This window comes from Bos javanicus, chromosome 3, assembly GCF_032452875.1.
Source record: "Bos javanicus breed banteng chromosome 3, ARS-OSU_banteng_1.0, whole genome shotgun sequence".
NCBI lineage: Eukaryota > Metazoa > Chordata > Mammalia > Artiodactyla > Bovidae > Bos > Bos javanicus.
Window position 1 is genome coordinate 33,201,011 of NC_083870.1, and position 21,659 is coordinate 33,222,669.

At 49.6% G+C, this 21,659-nt stretch overlaps 1 long non-coding RNA gene across 1 annotated transcript; it reads right to left on the reverse strand.

Annotated features, from left to right (window-relative positions):
- Positions 1-1,086: 1,086 nt before the first annotated feature.
- Positions 1,087-9,273, reverse strand: LOC133245306 (uncharacterized). The gene is made up of 3 exons (XR_009735630.1): positions 9,123-9,273; positions 7,925-8,033; positions 1,087-1,297 (listed from the first exon to the last, which is right to left on the reverse strand). It is a non-coding gene; the product is annotated as an uncharacterized LOC133245306 (long non-coding RNA).
- Positions 9,274-21,659: the final 12,386 nt, after the last annotated feature.

The window sequence follows — 21,659 nt, forward strand, 5'->3', positions numbered from 1 at the left end:
TCCTTACAGTCCAAAGGACTCTCAAGAGTCTTCTCCAGCATCACAGTTCAAAAGCATCAATTCCTTGGCACTCGGCCTTCTTTATGGTCCAACTCCATCAGGAAGCTTGCACAGATCTCTTATCCTCATCTATCAGAGGGCAGGCAGAATGAAAACCACAATCACAGAAAACTAACCAAAATGATCACATGATTCCAGCTTTGTGTGACTTAATGAAACTATGAGCCACCCAAGATGGGCCACCCAAGATGGAAGAGTCATGATGGAGAGTTCTGACGAAACATGGTCCACTGGAGAAGGGAATGGCAAACCACTTCAGCATTCTTGCCTTGAGAACCCCATGAACAGTATGAAAACAGTATCTTTTCTGAGGGCTTGTCAGAAAAGATAGTCCCAGAGCACTCAGTGTGCAGGGCTGAGCTGGACAGAAACCCAGGCTCCCTGACTGCCCCGAGGGCAGTGCTCCCCTCCCACCTCATCCTGAGACCCATCTGCTGTTCTGAGATCAGTGAATGGGCTAGGAGGGGACAACCTCTCACAGTCCCCATTCCTGAGGGCCCAGGCCAAGGAACTGAGCAGTCTCAGGGCTAAGGGAAAATCAGACTGATGGGTCAGCTCTGAAAAATCAAGCTGATACCAGTGCTTTCTGGAGAAACACCAAAACCATCATTTGCTCTGGCCAACAGTGCAGTTTCGTTCAGGTTATTTCTGTCCAGAGGAGTCAAGGGCGTGGAGAGAAAGGGGCGAGGTGGCTAAAGCACATTTCTTTTAAAGAATCTAATACAAAAGAACAGAAGAAGGAGCACTCCCCAAGGCCTATCCTGTTGGCCCAGGGGAGGTGCCAGGCTGGGTCCTCCCACCAGTTGTGTGCACCCATCCCTGCTCCTCCCAACCTCCCCGTGCCCAGCCCTCCCTGCAGCAGGACACCCTCAGCTCCTTCTGAGATGAGTTCTGATGCTTCCTCCCCCTCCTCTGCCTTGCTGACGTGCACCTTCTTTGAGCCTCTATAATTATAAATAAATGATGTCTGGATTGATTAGAGGATTGGTTTTCTTTCCAGCAACAACCTTGACCTCTCATTTCTGAAATCTTGCTGCCAACCAGGATCATTCAAATTTCCTGTTGCATTGGGACTTTAGTGGAAAGAGTCCTCACCTGATTATGCAAGAGCACTAAATCTGGAGTCCGAGAAGGAGGGTCCGGTCCTGGTCCCACCACTGATGTTCTGTGTCCTCAAGGGGGGTCACTCAATTCTCCCAGCAGTCAGTAAAGGGAATGGTAATCCCCGGCCACGTTCCTTACAGAATTGGGAAGAAGTGAATAAGTGTGAAAACACAATGAACTGTAAATGCTCAATGCAGATGTCAGCTACGGATTTGCTCCACCTGGCAGCTGACCAGCTCTGTGACCTGGGCAAATGGTAGTAATTGCCTTGAGCTTCACTGTCATTCTCCGCAATAGATGTAACCACACCTTCTCTTCTTCAGTGTTGTTTTGGGGACAAAGCTCATATACATGTGAAGACATTTTAAAAAAATAAAATGCCCCACCCCACTGATATATAGTGACTATAAATGATGCTTATGGAGAATGTCTAATGAAACAAATAATTACACTACAAGTGAAAAATTCAGGATACAAGATTGTGTATACAATATATAAAGAAAAAACATAGAATGACTAGAGGGAACAGTGGCAAAATGCTAACAGTAGATGTCTCCAAATATGAGGATGCTGTACCTACTTTATGAACTTTTTTTTTTCTACAATGAGCATATACAATAATTAACAGGGTGTGGGGAAATTAGAATTTTTATTAAGGTTTTTAAAAAGTTGTTGAGAAGTCCTGTTCTCAGGTTGCTCAGACAGATGCAGCACTAACTGGCAGATCAGATCTATGCCTCACACAGAATCTGCTGGGCACAGTGCGTTAGGGAGGGAGAGGGAGAGGGGTGTGGCCCCACAGGGAGGGAGGAGGGGAAGTGGTCAAACTGCCAGCCTAGCAGCCACAGGAGCACTGTCTGTCACTTCCTTGAGCCACCACAGGACTGCAGAGATGGCAGGAAGCTCAGAGACCCCTAGCCACTCATCATCCTCGATCCCACTTTTCAGATCATCATCTGGGGCTAAGACGGGTTTGACTTGTCTAAGATACCAGGTCTCCCATCTTCTGCTTCTCCCTCCCTTCTGTGTCATCTCTGGTGACTGGGGACTGTCTGCCTTTCTGCTCTCCAGCTGCTACTCACCTTCCCAGTTTTCAGGTCAGCATATCTGCTAGGGAATCAGAATCACTAATATGAACTTGAGCACAAAATATTCAGGATGTGAATCTGCCTATCCTTGTCCAAAAAATAAGGCCATTGCAAACACAGCAGCTGAATAATAAAAACTATAAAATTCAGAGATTCTAGAGCTTGGCACAATATCTTCCTTGGCACAATGTTCTTCCAAGAACATTGATACAGAGACCTTGAGTGACTTACACTAAAAGTTAATTTGTGGATATGCCAAGTCACATACCTAGATCTTTTTATTCCTAGTTTCATCATCTTTCTCATTATATTGTTCAGCTTCTCAAAAATGAATTAATAAATTAATGAATGGAACAAAAATTGACTCCAAGCATTGTGATTTAATAGATAATTATCACACACTGGAACTTCCAAAATACTGGGAACATGTATGATAATCAAACAGTTTATGTCTTTATATAAAAAGATTGCCTACAAACTGATAAGAAAAAGATATCCCAATAGAAGAAAAGAATAGATAAAGGATACAAAGAGGTAATTCATAGAAGAAGAAATTTAAATAGCTGACAAATATACGTCCTACTTTTATAAGATAAGTTTGTCATAAAAAATTCAATTCATTCAAAGGAGGATTGGATGGGGAAATTTGAGGCATCTTGCTTTTTACATTATGTATTTCTGCATTGTTTAAATTTATTATAACAAATATTTTGAAATTTTTAAAAACTGGCCTTCTGAAATGTAAACGTATAATCACACAATTTCAAAGCTAAACATTTCTTTGTTGTTTGGAATTATATTGGCCAGTATTTGCCTTTGTCCATCTATAACCTTAACATGCTCTAACAACAAATAAATAACATATTCACACCACTGGCCAAAATTAATTCCAGGTATGTCAAAATGTCCAAAGTAAAACAGTACTTTAAGAGTAGATAGCCATTTTCTTGGAGAAGGCAATGGCACCCCACTCCAGTACTCTTGCCTGGAAAATCCCATGGATGGAGGAGCCTGGTGGGCTGCAGTCCATGGGGTCGTGAAGAGTCGGACACGACTGAGAGACTTCACTTTCACTTTTCACTTTCATGCATTGGAGAAGGAAATGGCAACCCACTCCAGTGTTCTTGCCTGGAGAATCCCAGGGGCAGGAGAGCCTGGTGGGCTGCCGTCTATGGGGTCGCACAGAGTCGGACACGACTGAAGTGACTTAGCAGCAGCCATTTTCTTCTCCAGGGGATCTTCCCAACCCAGGGATTGAACCTGGGTCTCCTGCATTGAAGGAGGATTCTTTACCCTCTGAACCACCAGAGAAGCTAAAATATTACATGATAATACAAAATACTTAATCTTGGGCTGAGAAAGGGCTTCCTAAACAAAACACAATACTGGAAAGCCATAAAAAACATAGCTGACAGATTTAACTACTTACAAATTTGTGCAAGACTTATAAACCAAGAAAAGAAATGAGAGGATGGGAGAAAATATTTGCAATATATATAACACAAAAGATATTAATGTCTATACTTTAGGTAATAACCTAAAATCAAGTATAAAAGACCAAACACCCAATATAAATAAAAATGGGCAAAATTATGAATAGGCAATTCAGCAAAAGAAAAATAAATTTAAATGGTTAATCATTTTTATGATGCTCCACTTCATATATAATTAGAATACACACCAAATCATCATGAAAAGTGGTTTAAAATTATAATTTGTATTATGGAATACTTTGAAGGCGTTTTTTTAATTAAGGCCAATCTGTATGTAAAATATGGGAAGATCTTCAAACATATTTCATAGAAAAATACGTTACAGAACAATACAAATATCATGCTTAAAAGCTTTATATCTGTTTTAAATATGGACAGAGGAACCTGGCAGGCTACAGTCCATGGGGTCGCAAAGAGTCAGACACGACTTAGCAACTAAACAACAACATATACATATAAATGTATGGGAAGATTCTGAAAGAACACACATCAAACTGTGAACAGTGGGATCCCTCTGGAAGGAAGCAGGAATGAAAGAGGTAGCTTGGAAACCAAGAATGTGTTCACCATTTACTTTATTTACTAATGTATGTATTGTTTGAATATTTTGCAAAACTGTATTCCTCTATGACCTGTTTATTTTGGTGGTGGTGGTTTAGTCGCTAAGTCCTGTCCGACTCTTGCAACCCCATGGACTGTAGCCTGCCAGGCTCCTCTGTCCATGGGATTCTCCAGGCAAGAATACTGAAAGGGTTGCCATTTCCTTCTCTGGAAGATCTTCCTGATCCTGGAACTGAACCCAGGTGTCCTGTATTGCAGGCAGATTCTTTACCGACTGAGCTACTGGAGTGGGTCAACATTTCCTTCTCAAGGGGATCTTCCAGACCCAGGGATTGAACACACGCCTCTTTCATCTCCTGTATTGGAAGGCAGATTTTTACCACTGCATCACCTGGGGAGCCCCCTATTTATTTTAGAAAGCAATAAAATAGAACAATGGAGAGGTCTTCATGGCTGTGTTTTCTCCTGAACCAGACTATCAAGAATTGCATCAATTTTAGGAAAAATCTCCCAGGATGGAAATGAGCCACCAATTCATTAGGAATTTTCTTCTAAGTCCACCCTTAGCCTCCATGGCACATGAACCTAGGCCTGTTTCCACTTGTTCAATCCTCAGAAACCACACAGAAGAGTGACCTCTCCAGACTTTCATACAGAAGTGTCCCACCTCCACCTCCTCCCACTTTTGATCCCTCCCCTCCCGACAGGACAGGTTCCCGTCTCTGCATCTAACCAGGTCTCCCTGCCCCTGGAATCCTCCTGTAGGAAGGCCAGCTCCAGAGCCTTTGCTGGCAAAACCCAGGAGGTAGACATTTCAAGTGAAGAAACTTTGCAAAATTTCAGGCCACTTCAAAGAGAAGGTCTCCCAGAATCCTTGGTCATTTTCACTACCTTCACCAGAGGGATGAGAATTTTTCCTCTGCACCATTAGAAGATGCCAGATTCAGAAAGCCATCCATTCATCACAGGGTATGAGCATGTACTTACATGCCAGATACCACACAGGAACTTTTGTTTCATTCAGGCCACACCACGGTCCCAAGGTGGGCACTACTGCTTGTCCACATCTTACCAATGAGAAAACCCAGATCTGAAAGGGGACATCACCAAAGATCAGTTCCAAGGTGTTAGGGACACAGTTTACAGTCAGGATTTGGACTCCAATCTGTGTGCCTCCAGGCTTCATGCCGTCTCCACTTGCCACATTGAAAAATATTTTTCTCTACAGTGAGGAAATCTTGGGGTACAGATTATACTCAACAAGAGAGGTCAGTGTCAGGCAAATAGATGAAAACCAGCTTGACAGAGTTTTACCCAAAAGTATGCCCCCAAGGAGATCAAACCAGTCAGTCTTAAGGGATATCAACCCTGAATACTCCTTGGAAGAACTGATGCTGAAGCTGAAACTCCAGTATTTTGGTCATCTGGCATGAACAGCTATCTCATTGGCAAAGTCCCTGACGATGGGAAAGATTGAGGGCAGAAGGAGAAGATGGCATCAGAGGATGAGATGGCTGGATGGCATCATCGATGCAATAGACATGAACTTGGGCAAACTCTGGGAGATGGTGAGGGACATAGAGGCCTGGCATGCTGCTGTCCGTGGGGTCACAAAGAGTGGGACACGACTGGGTGACTGAACAACAACAACATGCCCCGTAATGAGCTTTGACTTTGGGAAACACCATCAAGGAGAGCAGCTTTCTCATTTAGCCTTGGCCTGGGAAAGTGTAGCCCTTCCTCACTATACTTCAAGTGCAGTTTTGGGGCTGGAACTGCTCTCCATATGACCCCTGGAATCTCATATTCCATGGTGCCATCTCTCCTCTCCAGACCCACAGGCATCCCCCTACACGCCTCTGTCTTCTCTGCTTTCAACTGTCAAGCTGATCCTCATGGCCACTTCTTGAAAGCTCAATCCGTTTATCAAGTAGTCTGAGCTAATCTCCCCATTCTCCATCCATGCCTCTGGGACTGCTCCCAGGATCCACACAATGAGCAGCCCTCCCCCACATATCCTGGCCGCCCCCGCTCATCTCGACTATGCCTGTCACATAATTCTAACTCGGTGCTCACATTATCCCAGCCAGGGGGCCTCAGCAGGGACCGATATCCTTGAGTTAACTCCTGCCTAGTTACCTTCACTACCAAACACATTTCTTGTTTCCCCTACCTCAGAGCAGGCACACCTCAGGCAAAGCCCACTGCCCAGAGAATGGACATTCTTTATACCAGAGTAGGAGAAAGTATTTCTCCAATCACTGACCCATCCCCACTGGGTCTTGACTTATCCTGGAGACTAAACAGGATACTTCTCTATCTTCCCTCTTCGCCTGCACACCTCTCAGCACACACACGAGGCACCCGCCAGCCACACAGACATAGCTGTTTAGGCAGAGGCATTGTGCTTTAGCACAATGGAAGCCAGAACTTCCGTGGAGCCTCCCCCTCCCGCAAATGCAGACACCAGAGATGCAGCCCTTGGCTGCCTGCCCAGGAAGCTCCCCATCCTCTCCAGCCCCTGCTCTTGGGTCCTCCTGACAAGCTGACGGTAGCCACCACACATCCCCCTCCCCGGCCTAGAGGATCCCATCCAAAGCAGCAGGGCTTTTTAACGAACAATTAGCTTGAATTTTTCATTAGCTGCAGCTTCCTTTGAAGTTCCTGCCTCTATGCCTTTCACATCACCAAGCTATGTATAGCCGGGGAGGCCTAGGCCATCACAGCGGAGAGCCCAGCGGAAGTGTGGGTTTAAGGTTCCCGTGGACCCACCTCTGAAGCAGACCCCTAATGAAGCTGATTATCAATTCAATCCATTTCCTCCAGACAGCCCATGTGTGGCCTACTTCAGACAGGGGTTTCCAAGGGCATCAGCAAAGCCCACTCTGCTGTAAGAAATGTTACTCTTCCCTGCTGCTGAGGATGACCATGGTAAGGACAACGAAGGTGATAAAAGGGATAAAGAGAGGTATGCCTTCCATCTGTACACCATTTCATTGTTAGCAGAGATCTTACACATTCAGACTCTCATCTCAGCCCCTTAGCAACCCTGTGAGGTCACTGTGATCATGACTAACAGCTTCTGGCTTACAGAAGAGCACACTGGGCTTCAGTGTTATGACTTCATCCAGGGACACAAGGCAAGGGAATGGCTGAAGTAGGCCTGAGGATGTTTCCAATGATGAATTCAGGCTGGGTATTTCAAAATGAGGAAGCCCCAGGCCAGGGAAACTCTGTCTAGATGAGTGGATGGATAGATTTTCAAGTATTGCTACTCACACCAGTTTTTTGGAGATGTTTTCAAGAAAATGAAAGAAGGAAAGAAAAATACCCTTTTTAGTTCTAAGTACATATGCAGACAGTGAGGGAGGAGCCCACACACATCCACTCTGGGAAGTCCACAGACTGGACTTAAATCTCGCCTCCGCCGGCACTACCAAGGACGCCTACCTGATGTCGGGAAGACAGAGCTTCTCCAGGGGAGTGCCTGTCCTTTTACGGCCAGCGGGAAGGCAGGTGCCCCGGGAAAAGGAAGGAAGGCCCCTCCAGCTCCAAGAAGAAACCTGAGGGGAGACCTCACCCCACTGCTCCCCACAGCCTGAAGAGGGGGCCACCCACCTGTCAAATCTGCCTCAGGTGCTGATTTGGCTCCAAGTTACCTCCAAGCCCAGGGTAGAAGCAGAAGAGGAGCTGGTTGTTTTAGATGGATCTGGTTGCTTTGTGGCACCTAGTGGATGGTCAATAAACTATTGTTGGTATATGGAATGGGATGGGATGGGATGGGATGGGATGGGTGTGATGGGATGGGTGTGATGGGTGGGATGGGATGGGAAAAAGGCAGAGAGCAGGTCACAGTATGCCCCGCCCCCTGACTCCTAACCGTATGTCCACCTCCCCAACCTCCCTCCCACGGTAAGCACCCTGGTCTCCCGCTGCCCCCTCCTCTGTTTCCGTGGCCTTGGACTTGCCTCCAGTACTCCGTAAGTCTTCCCCTCTCTGCCCCAGGGTTTCCATGCCTTTGTGGACACCAGTAGGACCTTGTTCAGCACACATGCCTGTGGAGTCCATAGGCTCAGGAAACCAATGCCCTTTGAGGCAACACTCAACCAATGGGACAGAAGAGCCCGTGGATAAACGCACACCATCATGTGGACAGTTGTGAGACACATCTTATGGTCTCCCCGGACGGTATCGGTGAGGCCCAGCCCCATTTCCCTACAGTAGTGTCCTTTATCTTGGATTCTCCTCCTTCCTTCACTTTCCCCCAGGTCTCCCAGATATACTACCTACCATGAGACCCCTCAGAGAGCTCTCAGGACCACTGGCCCTCTGCTACTTCCTTGGTTCCTGTCCACAGAACAGGTAGCCTGTTTTTCTCCCACCCTGAGAGAAACCCTGCTGGGTGCTGTCCCCAGATGGCAGATTAACAATGCAGCTAGCTTGGCCAGAGTCCAGTCCCATGCATGAATTGGGCTGTGTGCTTTCTAAACCTTATCTCCAAGCCTCACAACTATTCTCTGGGTCAGTGTTACTTTTCCCATTTTATAGATCCATACATCAAGGTTCAGAATATGATACAAGTCACAACTAGAGACAAGAGATTGGCAGCGCTGGAAATTGGCCCCAGGACCCCCTTGGACCAATTTGGAGATGCATGGAGCCATGAGATTGGTCCCCTATCACCGCTGGCAGAAGGACACTAGAACAAGCCAGAAGGTGGGAGAGAGCATGAGGTGTGGAACAGTGAGGCAGGACTGAACTAGAGCAGAGAGAGCAGGCTGAGGGGCTGAGAAGGGGGATCTAAGTTCTGGTGTACCTGCTCTGCCTGTTGGGAAAAGTGGATTCCTCCCTGAGGGCCACCTGGAGCCTCGGGAGGCCCTGAAACAAGGGACTGGCAGGGTCGGATTTTTGTTTCAGAGACCCGGGGCGGGCGTGGTCACAGGGCGGATGGGCGTGGTCACAGGGCGGATGGGCGTGGTCACAGAGCGGATGGGCGTGGTCACAGGGCGGATGGGTGTGACCAGAGCGGCTGGGCCGACGGTCCAGGAAGATGATCAAGGCCTGGAGCTGGACGAGTGACACACAGGGCACAGGGTGAGGAGGGGCTAAACCCCGAAAGATGTGGAAGTCCAGGGAGAAGGCAGAGTTGAAGACAGCCTCCAGGGCTGGACCCAGGGCTGCAGCACTCCCTGCCAGGCAGCCCTCCTTAGGACCTGTCTGTAGGGGCGGGGGTGGGGGTGGGTCCATGAAGGGCGTGCCCCAGTACCGCATGCCCACCGGCCACACCACGACCAGTCTGCTGTGTATCTCTGGGCAGCCCCTCCATCCCCCCGAAGCTTCAGGCCGGGCTCCTCTCCTGCCCAGGGCATGGTCTGGAGCCTCTGGGAAAGGGTGTGGCTTCCTCAATCCCCATCCTGGGAGTCTCCGCGGGGCCAGCTCTGCCCTCTGTAACCTGTGATATATCTACAGGCAGCCAAGCAGGGGAAGTGAGTGGGAGTAGAACATGAATTATTGACAACTCACTCTCATCCTGGCCCGGGCTGCTGGGCCGAGCAGAGACCCAGGGGAGCCCCAAGGCAATCTATGGGCATTAAGCAGAGCTCTTGAGGAAGCCAGAGGAAGAGGCTTCTGACTGTCAGGGGAACCCTAGGTGGCCTGAGCAGTGTGGCCCCTGTCCTGGCTCCCTGGGGTGCCCGGCGTCAGGGAGGGAGTGGTGAGCAGATGCTCAATAAGGAGCCCAACAGCCCAGACCCAGCTTTACCAAGCCCAGCCAAGGCACCCCCTTCTCCCTCACGGGCTGCCACCCAGACACCAGGGACGTGGCCTGCTGAGACCACCAAATCCCCTGCAAGCTGCCTGTCACTACAGAGGTCCACTGTCCCCTCTGAGATGACTGTCACTGTGGTCCCAAGTCTTGTTCAGTCACTAAGTCATGTCCGACTCTTTGAGACCCCATGGACTACAGCACACCAGGCTCCTCTGTCCTCCACTATCTCCTGGAGTTTGTTCAAATTCATGTCCATTGAGTCAGGGATGCTATCTAACCATCATATCCTGTGTTGCCCACTTCTCTTTTTGCCTTTAATCTTTCCCAGTATCAGGATCTTTTCCAATGGATTGGCTCTTTGAATCAGGTGGCCACCATATTGGAGCTTCAGCTTCAGTATCAGTCCTTCCAATTGAACATTAAGGTTTGATTTCTTTTTTTTTTTTTTCTTAATTTTTTTGTGTCGCCTGCTGCGGCCTCATGGCGAGGACAGGACGGGCCGAGCCGCCTCCTCTGCCCTCCAGCTGCTGTCGCAACGCCTACGCCTCCACTTACGTACTGCCGCAAAAGGCCTCTTCCTCCCCAACACCTCCCCGCCCCTCTCAGGTTTGATTTCTTTTATGATTGACTGATTTGATCTCTTTGCAATCCAAGGGACTCTCAAAAGTCTTCTCCAGCACCACAATATGAAAATTTCCCAGTTCTGCAGGGCACCAAATCCAGCCTGTGGAGTGGCCCCGAAGGGCAGACCTCTTTTGCTTACAAGCATCTCTACTGGGCTGCAGCACAACCTTTGCAGAACTTGCCCTAGGAAAAAGGCCTGTGGGTGACCACTCCCTACTCCAGCTCCTCGGCCAAGGAAAGAGCTGAATCCTGCCATCAAGGAGCCAAGACTCAGCAGACATGGGTCTGAGTCACAGCACCAACCACTAGCCAGCCATGGACCCAAGCCTCAGTTTTCCCTTCTGAGAGATGGATATGAAAGTAAAACCTGGCCTACCCTCTGGTACTGGCAGGCATATCCCAGAAAGCACGTGAGGATGAACTCTGCAGATTGAGGTATCATTCTTCCAAAGCCCAGTTCTCCCCTGAGTCTTGGCTGCAGTCAGCGCCTCAACCTTCTCAGACGATAAAAACCTGACAGCCAGGGTGACAGGCCACCCCGGCCGTGTGATCCGTGTGATCCAGCCTCAAGACCAGAGGCTTTTTATATTTTCACATTTGTCCTTCCAGCCTCCTGCCAGGCTCCCTCCCCGCCTGCCCGCCTGCTCAAGACAGCTCAGTCCTGAGGTGAGGGAAGAGACCAAGATGGGATGGGGGCAGTATGTCTCTGGAACCCACAGTGAACAGGCAGGATCTGGGTCACTGCCCTCTCTCCTCACTGAGCTGGGGCGCTCACCCAGCTCCTGTGGGCCTCTGGTTTCTGCTGGTAGATTTTGGAGCCCTTGAGCATTGTGGACAGGGAAGGACCCCGCCCCCCATGTACTTCCCAGAAGCCCACCCCCTCCGGCCTTGTGGTCCAACCGCCCGCCCCCTGCCGAGGAAGTCAAACCCATAAGCAGATGGTGTTTCTGCTTCTCACTTGCTTGCTACCTCCCTCTCCACAGCTCATGGCACTCTGAGAACTTTCCAAGTTAGCAACCACAGCATCTTCCAGAGGAGAGAGAGAAGAGGTCACTAGAGGGCTGGGTGAGTAGAAGGTTCAGGGTTGAAGAAAAGGTGCGGGGTTGCAGAAAAACCATGCAAATCATTTGTATAAAATGTTTCATTCGATGTCTGTACTAAAAAAATACATACAACCTGAAAGTAAAGAGTTATTTTATTTGGTGGGAATGTTTAGGACTCAGAGCCCAGGAGACAACATCTCAGTAGCTCTGAGAAAACTGCTTCAAGGAGGCAGGAGGGAAGTCAGGCTGTATACAAGTTTGCAACAAAGGGAGCAGACAGTCTGAACAGCAAAGATCAGGTATCAAGTTAAAGAATTTAGCATTCTTTGTGTGGGAAGATGCAAGCCTCTGGGGTCACTGAATTCATCCCTTTTATATGCACCTCAGCTATCTCTGGCCAACCCTGTTTCCTCGTTCACCTTAAGGAGTGGCAGATGGCTATTTCTTGCATTCCCCTAGCTCCTCAGCAATCACTATGGAGGGTGAGGGGCAACAGTATCCACTGTGTAACAGTTTTGGGAGCCGTCATTCATATTTGGAGGCCAGAAATTGCTGATGGCTGTGACATTTCTTGGTTATTGATATGGCAGGAGATATTTTCATTTCACAGACTGGACACAGTATTTCTCAAAGGGGACCCTACTGGCTTTTGGACTGAGATCATCCTTGGTTGTGTAGGATCATCCTTCATTGCAGGATACTTGGCCTCCCTGGCCCTTCCTTACGCAGGACCTACCTTTGAGGTTCTTTTACACTCAACCCCCAAGTACATTTCCAGTGGTCTCTAAGGATGAAGTTCTGCCCCATTAAGAACCAGAGGCTCACCAGAGCAGAGACCTGGTCGCTGTCTTCTCTTTCTGACTCCCTCTGCCCACAGCACCTAGTAACTCCTGTCAGCTGCAAGGTGCACACAGAACGTGCTCCTACCTGCCGACTCAATGCCCCCTCCAGGTGACTGTTGGACAGACAATTTCTGCATGCAAGACTGACCGTCCAGCTAATTGGATGGGCAACTGGACTGACCAAGTGCCTGCTTAGCTAACCGATAGAAGACACAAGCCTTTCTGGAACAAGTATTCCCTGAAACTGAGCACAGATCTGTGTCAGCCATACTCTCTGGGGTCACAGACCCTCCACCATCTCATACAGGGGGGTTCTCACTTGCCTTGATTCTCTTCCTTTGGGAATTCTCTGCCACCACCCTTGAGGGACAGAGGCCATTGGCCCTGGCTCTAAGACCCCAGACCTCCTCCAGTTAAGCCCACACCCCAAGAGCCCATCTCCACCCCTGAGTCAGCAACTGGAAGCTCCTCAATTCTACCTGCCTTTAGACTGATCTCCAGGCTGTGTCAGAATGAGTCATGGCCCCCCACCTAGTGCCTTCCCTGCAGGTATAAACACAGAGGAGCAGCTCTTTCCCACACCTTACCTGAGCACGATCAGACTCCCCCACCCCAATTTAAATCTGGCTGACTTGGCCTGTGTGAAATCAGAAGCCCTCTCCTACCCATCCTCCTTCCCCCTGGACTCTTCAAACCCTGGCCTTCCTCCACATAGGGTAACATCCATCTATCCTTCTATCCATCCAGTCATCCATCTATTAATAGCTCTTCACCATCTATCCATTTACCCATCTACCTGTCCAGCCCACACTCTATCCATGTACTAAGTTATGCACTCAAAATTCAGAGTTTATTCAGTAGGTTAATAATGAGGCCACACCTGGCTAGTGTCCATTACTCTCACTCAGCTAGCCCCCTTATTAAAAGACTCTCAAAGTCGACTTTGTCAAATTGTATCCCCTAGAGCCTACTTCTTCCACTCATCCCACATGTGTTCATTAAGTACCTATTCTGTGCCAGACACTGTACTAGCTGCTGTGGATACAATGATAAAGAATGTGGTGCCTGCTTACCCAGGGCTAGTTTGTTGCTGAGGACAAACCACTGAAACAAAAAGTTGGTCCATTTGGGAACAGTGATGAGCAAAGCATGCCAATGGAGAATCGGGTGACAGCAATGCCAGCATCTCCACAGGGCTCATCACATCTGGCACCACTCTGAGCCCAGTGCTTACATTAGCTCACCTGGTCAGAAGGGGGACACCTGTTCCAGGGGGAGGGGGTTCCTGACAAAGGGAAGAGTCCATGCAAAGGCAAGGGCACAGTGACTGAAGCAAATGAAGAGACAAATGAAGGAGAGGCAAAAGAGGAGACTGAGAAGGAGGCAGTGTCACAGTCATGTGCTGTGTTGGGACCCAGGGTTTCAGCAACTGTGCAAGACAGAGAGCCCCAGCCTCACTGAACTTATGGTCTAGTCTTAGAGCAGTACAGGATCAGAGCACATCAGAATCTACAGACAGTTTGCAAAAGCCTCTGGATGATTCTGAAGTGTATCCTTCACCCAGGGAGAAGATTATTGTATCCAATGGTCTCAAAATTCAGTTCTAACTTTAACATTCTTTAAAAGGGGCAGTTAGAAAAAGGAACCAAATCAACCTGCCTCAAACGATTCTGAGGTGCTAACCTTGGTCTTGGAGCCCAGTAAGGGGCATCAGACACTGGCGGGGGGGTCCCTTCCTGCCCCCATCGCAGTGGGTGACGGGGGTGTTGTGGTACATCACCAGATCTCCCCTGCATGATAGAGGCGCTCATTCCCACAGTGGCTGACAGCTCAGAGCTGAGTTGCTCTCCAGCCCTGCCCTCTGAGGAAGGGACCTGCCTCCCCTAAGCTTATACCCCAGGGCAGCCTGCATCCAGTGACTGATGGAAGGACATAGAGATTTTGGCTCCCCCGCCTCAAATAAGAGTCTCTTGGAAAGGTCCAGAGCTCCCCATGAGATCAGCTGAGATCTCTGTAAAACTGAACACAGTTCAGCCTCCCCCTCAACTCAATGTCTCCGAAGTGCTGATACCAAGTGCCCATCCCAATAATCTTCCTGCATGCAGTGTTCTGTCTCAGAATCTTTCTCCCTTGGAAAACTCACCTAAGACAATGGGCTATATTGAGTTGGGCCCTAGGAAGGAGCTGCCTTGACAAGACTACCCAGTCATCCACCCTCCCATCTAAACTCCTGTTCTGACTTGACAGTCCCACCAAGGAGACTTGCTCTCCATTCCTTTACCATCATTCATTCTTGCCGTGTGGCTATATTCCAGGAAAGTGAAAGTGTTAGTCACTCAGTTGTGTCCAGTTCTTTGCGACCCCATGGACTGTAGCCCACCAGGTTCCTCTGTCCATGGATTTCTCCAGGCAAGAATACTAGCGCCACTACCAAATCTCTCCTACCTTAAAATGATTGTAAATGTGGTTATCTTGGCTGGAGCTTCATCACCATCACCCACTACCCTTTGCTCTGTACTCTCTTCCTTCAAACAAACAAACAAAAAAAAATATTTCCTCTTCCAAGAAGCCTCCCTTGACTTCCCCGGAGTTTGATGAATTTAGGATCCTGGAGCACTTGAACTTCCAGCTGTTGTTAGTTTGGAAATTTTTGTGTGTTTATAGATGGATATTTAAAACCATGTTTTGGGGTTTCTTTGAAGTCTATATTTGTGCATTCTCTGCCCTCAGGAATGTGTGTTCCATTTCTCCAGTAAAAGAGGGGGCGGAGATCCCCCAAGATCAAGGGAGTCTTTCATCTGTGCCTCCCCCTGCCTCTGCTTGGCAACCACTTGGCTGCCCAGAGAATTGACCAGGGTCTAATGACGACCCAACAACAGGAAATGGAAGTAGGAGCACAACCTACTTGTAGCCCTTTTTCCCATCCAAGACCTGAGTGCACTGTCTCTCCAGAACCTCTGGGGGCAGGCGGGACACCCATCATTATGTCCATTGATAAATGAAGATCCTGAGACCAGAGAGGTGAGGTGACTTGCCCAAGGGCACCCAGTCCTGAAGCAGCAGTGTTTAGGTCAGACCCCAGGCCACTCTCCTCTCAGCCCAGGGCTCCTCCTGCCACACTCTGCTGGTGAGACTGGTGATGTTCTGGGAGCTTATAAATCTGGTCTGCAGTGGAGCTGTGTGCTCCTGGTAGGCGAAGGAGCCCACATCCACCCGGGGGCTGGGAGATGCTGTCAGATGCTTGCTGGGGCACCCCAACTGCTACCCCTTTTCCAAATGGCTTTGAGCAAAGAACCGTTTCAGGAGACCCAGGCACCAAGGAGACCTGGGGAGCCACAGCTGAGGCTGTGAGGAACCTGCAGAGTCATCCAAGGACATGGTCAGAGGATGAACCCATCTACAGGAAACAAGGGTGTACCAAACACACAGGACTTCACTGCACCACTCAGCAAAGGCTCTGATCTCCTCTGACCTCGCCGAGACCCTGAGGACACAGAAGGGCACTGAGGGTTCACAAGGGCCACAACATCATTGGAAGCAAGACCCCTGAATCTCACTGAGCTATAAAGAGAATGCACTATCAGGACGGTTCTCTGGTAGGCCTGCGAGTGGGTGGGCATCGGCACTGGCTTGTGGAGGAACCCTGAGAGCTCATGGCCCCGGCCCTGCTGTGGTGAGGACCACAGACAGCTCTATGAACAGCCTTGAGCTTGAGGAAAGGAGGGGCAGAAGCAGGGCTTAATACTATTAGTAGTAAACCCTTAGATAGTTCTGAGCCCATGCCAGACTCTGCCTTAACATTTTACATAGAGAGGTAACTCGGTGAGCCTCACAGTAGCTCCAGGAGGCAGCTATTATTATCATCCTTGCACCCTTGAGGAGACAGATGGAGGAGGGTGGTGGGATCATTTGTCTAGGATGATCAGCTAGAAGTGGTAACAGAGTCTGCATATCACCTCTTCTAGTGTTCTGGGGTGTTCTTGCCCTAAACATCAGTTCTTAGCCCACAGAATTGACCAGAAAGGGACACTCCCCCTACGCAGCCCCCCTCACCGGCCGCGCACACACGTGCTTTGGGATGTGATCCGACGGTAGTGCCCGGGCTGGAGGCCAAGGCAGCAGAAGCCCCTCGCTGGAGGCCTCTGGCCAGGGCTGGACCCGCAGGCTGCTGCGGAGTCGAGGACCACAGAGCCGGCAGCGGTCCCCACAGAAACCACCGCTCAGCCCCCGGCTCCATCCACACCCGCAGCGGCCCGGCCCACAGCGCTGGGCCTCCCTTTGGTTAAAGGAGGAGAATCAGACCTCCAGGCGCCCAGCCTAGGGACTGGGCCTCCGGGAGTCACCTGAAGATGCGCGGGCGAAATCCCATCGGTTCCGGTTTCCTCGCGGCGTCTGAGCCGCATCCGTACCCAGGCAGCGCCTTCTGCTGGTCTGGCCGGCTCTGTGCGGCTGGGAAGTTGCCTCGGGGCCGGGACAGCGCAGAAGTCTGCCCCTTCTCCCCCTGGGCTGTTCCAGGAGGTTACAGACGCCTGCCGGGAGCCACCTCAGCCTGACCTGCCAGTCCGGTAAAACGCGAGCCTTGGTTTATCTCTAAAGGGCGGCTGAGAAGAAAAGCCAGTGGAGGGACCAAGATGCACAGGCTTCCCAGCAGAATAGCCCCAGTTCTGCTCGTCCTAAACTGATGGAAGCCTCTTTGACCATCGGTTTACTGATCTCTGCAAAGGAAATGATGATTCTTTGGCCCCAGAATTGTTGGAAGGGTTGAATGTGGTGAGGTTAAGGTTCAGGCTAACAGGAGGTGGTCATCATTGCATGCTCCCCACCCCCAGCCCAGCACAGATAAACAGGTGCCCTACCCTGCTGGAATAGTGACCCTGGGTACTCTGGGCTTTGGCCCTGCTGCTCCTCCCCAGCTCCCTTCCCTTAACCATAAGGGTGCCCAAAAGATGGGCCCTCTGGGGAAGTTCATCCCCAAGCAGAGGTCAACCAACTCTCCGTGGTCAAATCAGTCCCTTCTCTGAGCTTCACTATTACACTGTGGTTCCCAGATTCTAGACTATCAGCATCCATAATACCTAGCGACCACTTTAATAATCCAGATTTCTAGACCCCCACTTCCTGGAATTCCGATCTATGAGATCACCGTGGAGTCTGAGCATTTGTACTTAAATACCCTCTTCAGTTTACTTGGCTGTCCAGCAGGATTTAATAACCACTGCTTTAGGTGTTTATCAGGTCTTCTGGTGGTGTTAGTGGTAAAGAACCCACCTGCCAGTGCAGGAGACATAAGAGATGCTGGTTCAATCCCTAGGTTGGGAAGATCCCCTGGAGAAGGAAATGGCAACCCACTCCAGTATTCTTGCCTGGAGAACTCTATGGACCAAGGAGCTGGTGGGCTGCAGTCCATAGGGTTGAAAAGAGTAAGATAAGACTGAAGCGACTTAGCATGCATGCATGCAGCTCCAAGATTCAATGACCTTAGACAAGCTGACCACAAAGGCCTCGGTTGATCCCTGAGCCTTGGTCTCCAGCCTGGAGCAGCCTACCTTCCTCTCAGAAAGTGGCTCCAAAGGGTTTTTCCTTGTCTTTGTTCCTCCTTGGAAGAATTTTGGGAATTGGCTCATGGTTAGCAGATACTTTGGGTTAACTTCTTAAAAAACACATTCTTGATTTCTTAGTAAGAGATCCCTAGTTTTGTTAAATGGTCCCTTAATCAAAAACCGGAGAAGGCAATGGCACCCCACTCCAGTACTCTTGCCTGGAAAGTCCCATGGATGGAGGAGCCTGGTAGGTTGCAGTCCATGGGGTCGCTAAGGGTCGGACATGACTGAGCGACTTCCCTTTCACTTTTCGCTTTCATGCATTGGAGAAGGAAATGGCAACTCACTCCAGTGTTCTTGCCTGGAGAATCCCAGGGACGGGGAGCCTGGTGGGCTGCCGTCTATGGGGTCACACAGAGTCGGACACGACTGAAGTGACTTAGCAGCAGCAATCAAAGACAGTGATAGTAATCTTGATTCTTCTCAACCAGTTCTGATCATCTCATTTTCTTGGCAAGTATTTATTCAAGTAGCATCATATTAACCAGTGTTGGGCAAGTAACATGAAGGAAGTTTGGTTGGGGGGTGGGGGGAGAGTAGTTAGAGAGGGGTTGAGAAAGGTTACTTAAAAAGAGATAGAGAAACAGATACTCCCTCTTCTTTCCCGGATATAGTCACAACTAGATGTGATGTCCAGAACTTCAGAAACCATTTTTCAACTGTGAGCCGATATTTGAGGGGAAAACTCCTCAGCCTGGAATTCTTTTTTTCACCTGTCTCATTCTCCAACCTGACTCATTCTCCAACTTGACTCTTCCTTGCCCTTCAACCCCTCTCTCAAAAAACACTTCCTCAAGAAAAGAACCCTCACACTAGCCTGGTAATCTCCTATTCTCCTTGTTCACCCTTCTCAGGCCTCTAAGTTTGCATTTGACATACAGATCACAGTTTGAAACTATTCATCTATAAGATTACTTGGTCAAACATGTCCCCCTGACTAGACTATAAACTGTAACCCCAGCACCTCATACAATGCCTGATAAATCAGATGTTTCATACACCATTGTCAAATGAATTAATAAACAAACTCTCACTTTCCCAAGGAAGGATCATGCTTATTTTCAAAATCTACTCCCAGAACTTTAGGCAAATAGACTCCCCTTCCTAACGCTCTTCTATGAAATCAGAGAGTGCTGATGCTACATGAGCCCCAGAGATTTTGTTTTCAGATAAGCAGACCAAGGCCTCAGGCGTTCACTCCATTGTCAACAGTTCCTATATGTCCTCTCTGCCCACTACTGTGCTGGGTGTTGAGGACCCAGAGTTAACTAGGGCAGGATCCCTGCCCTTTCAGAGCTCTGTCTGGTAGATTTTCCCAATGTTTTCCTCCCTTCTGCTCTCCCCGACCCAGTTCTCCATCTGTCCTTTGAGGCGCTAAAGCCAAGGAATGTGAGACAGCTAGACACACGGGGCACCACTCCCTCCTGGGGGTGACCTAGGGACTTCTGGAAGCTCTCGTCTGGAAGGACAGAGAGGTGTCCAGTCAGTGCTGACCAGAGGCTGAAATGAGGTCTTCTGGCCAGTTCTGCCTGCACACCAGCCAAAGAAAGAAGCCATCAGGGAATGCCCAGGGTACAATGAATAGCTCGTAGCTACCTCAGTTTCCACAGGGTGACTTTCTTCCTCAGAAGCAGAGATTTCCGGGCAATAGCAGGGGAAGAATTCAGGCTCCATCTCAGAAGCAGATAGAAGTCCCAGAGAAGACTCCTCTGCTTCCATCTCTGGTGCCCCTTCATCCCTCTCTAAGAGGAGGCCAGCCTCACTGGCTGGGAGAGCTCCTGAAGCCCTGACTTCAGGACTGACAAGGAGACTGGGGACAGGGGTCAGCTCTGGCTCTGAGCAGGGGTGAGGAGACATGCTGAGGTTGGAAAGTTGTCACAACAGGGTACGGGGAGAGAGCTAAGATGTGGAGCTGAGAGAGGTCTGCAGGAGAGATGAGATGCATCTCATCTCATCTGAGAGAGATGGCTAGCATCTCTCAGCAGTGGACTTTCCAGCTGGGCAGTTACCCACATTGGGCTCCGCAGTCCAAGCTTCTGCGTCCTCCAAAGCTTTGCTCTGCCTTACTCCCTCCCCTCAGATGAGGAGCCTTGTGGAAGATGCCCCATCACCAAAGAATCCCCCTACAGAGGAGGGCTGGAACCAGAGGGAGCATGACCCTGGGGTGAAAGGGTTCCTTTCCTGGAGACCTCAGGTGGTTCATCTTGGAGAGGCAGCCAGAGTAGCAGCACCCTGGGGAGAGAAGAAAATGGGAGAGGAATTCATTCAAGGAAAGAACTGCTCTGTAATTCCTTAAAGACATTCTCTATTTGCTTTCCCCCTCCTCCTTCCCCTCTTCCTTTTCTCTCCCCCTTCTCCCTCCCCCTCCTCCCTCCCCTTTCCTCCTCCTCCCTCCCTCTTCTTTTTCCCTCCCCCTTCTCCCTCCCCCTCCTCCCTCCCCTTTCCTCCTCCTCCCTCCCTCTTCCTTTTCCCTACCCTCCCCCCTCCTCTCTCCTCCCTCTCCTCTCCTCCCTTCCCTCTCCTCCCTCCCCTCTCCTTCCCCCTCCTCCCTCCCTCCCTCCTCCCTCCCCTTCCTCCCTCCCGTCTCCTCCTTCCCCCCTCCTCTTTGTTCCTCCTCCTTCCTCATCTCCCCTCTTCTCTATCTCTCCTTTCCCTTCTCCCTCTTTCTTCTCATTTTCTCTCTCTGTCCCTCACTCACTCATTCTACCCCTCTCTCACTCTCTCTTTCTCTCTCTTCCATCTTTCCCTCCCAGCACTGACAGTCTTTATATGATTAAAGTAGGACAAGAATGTTTTCCAAGGCTTTAAAATATCCTCGTTAAGGAAATTCACTGGGAGGAAGGAACTCTGCTTAATTTCTTGGAAAATACAAAGCATATGGTGAGAACTGCTGTTGTTTCCTCTGTCTTCTGGATCCCCTCCCGAGGAGATCACGTCTTAGGCTCACCTGTCAGGCACACCAGGCAGGTGGGGCCTGGATGATGATGGCCAAATCCAAATTTGCCATCTCCCATCTGGCTCCTGTCCTGAGTTTTGCTTGACAGGTGAGTTTAGGGACCAGAAAAACACCTTTGAACATCTTCCTGCTAGAAAGAGAAAGCAAAGCTCTTCCCACCTCCCTCAAGGGGTCTTTCTCCGCATACCCTAAGCCAGAGCTTCAGTAAACTCACATAGGTCCCACCACACCCCAGAATAATCATTGCAAAGGCGCACTGTGTAGACAGAGGCCAGCTAGGGAGTGGAGGTGGGGAATGGGGGCGGGGGGAGGAAACACACCTAGAGATAAAGCAGCTTCTGCAACTCTGAATTCTTTGCTGTCTGAGCCACCAGGGAAGCCTTTAAAGAACCTGCCTGCCAGTGTAGGAGACTGTGAGAGATGTGGGTGTGATCCCTGGGTTGGGAAGATCCCCTGGAGGAGAGCATGCCAACCCACTCCAGTATTCTTGCTAGAGAAATCCCATGGACAGAGAAGCCTGG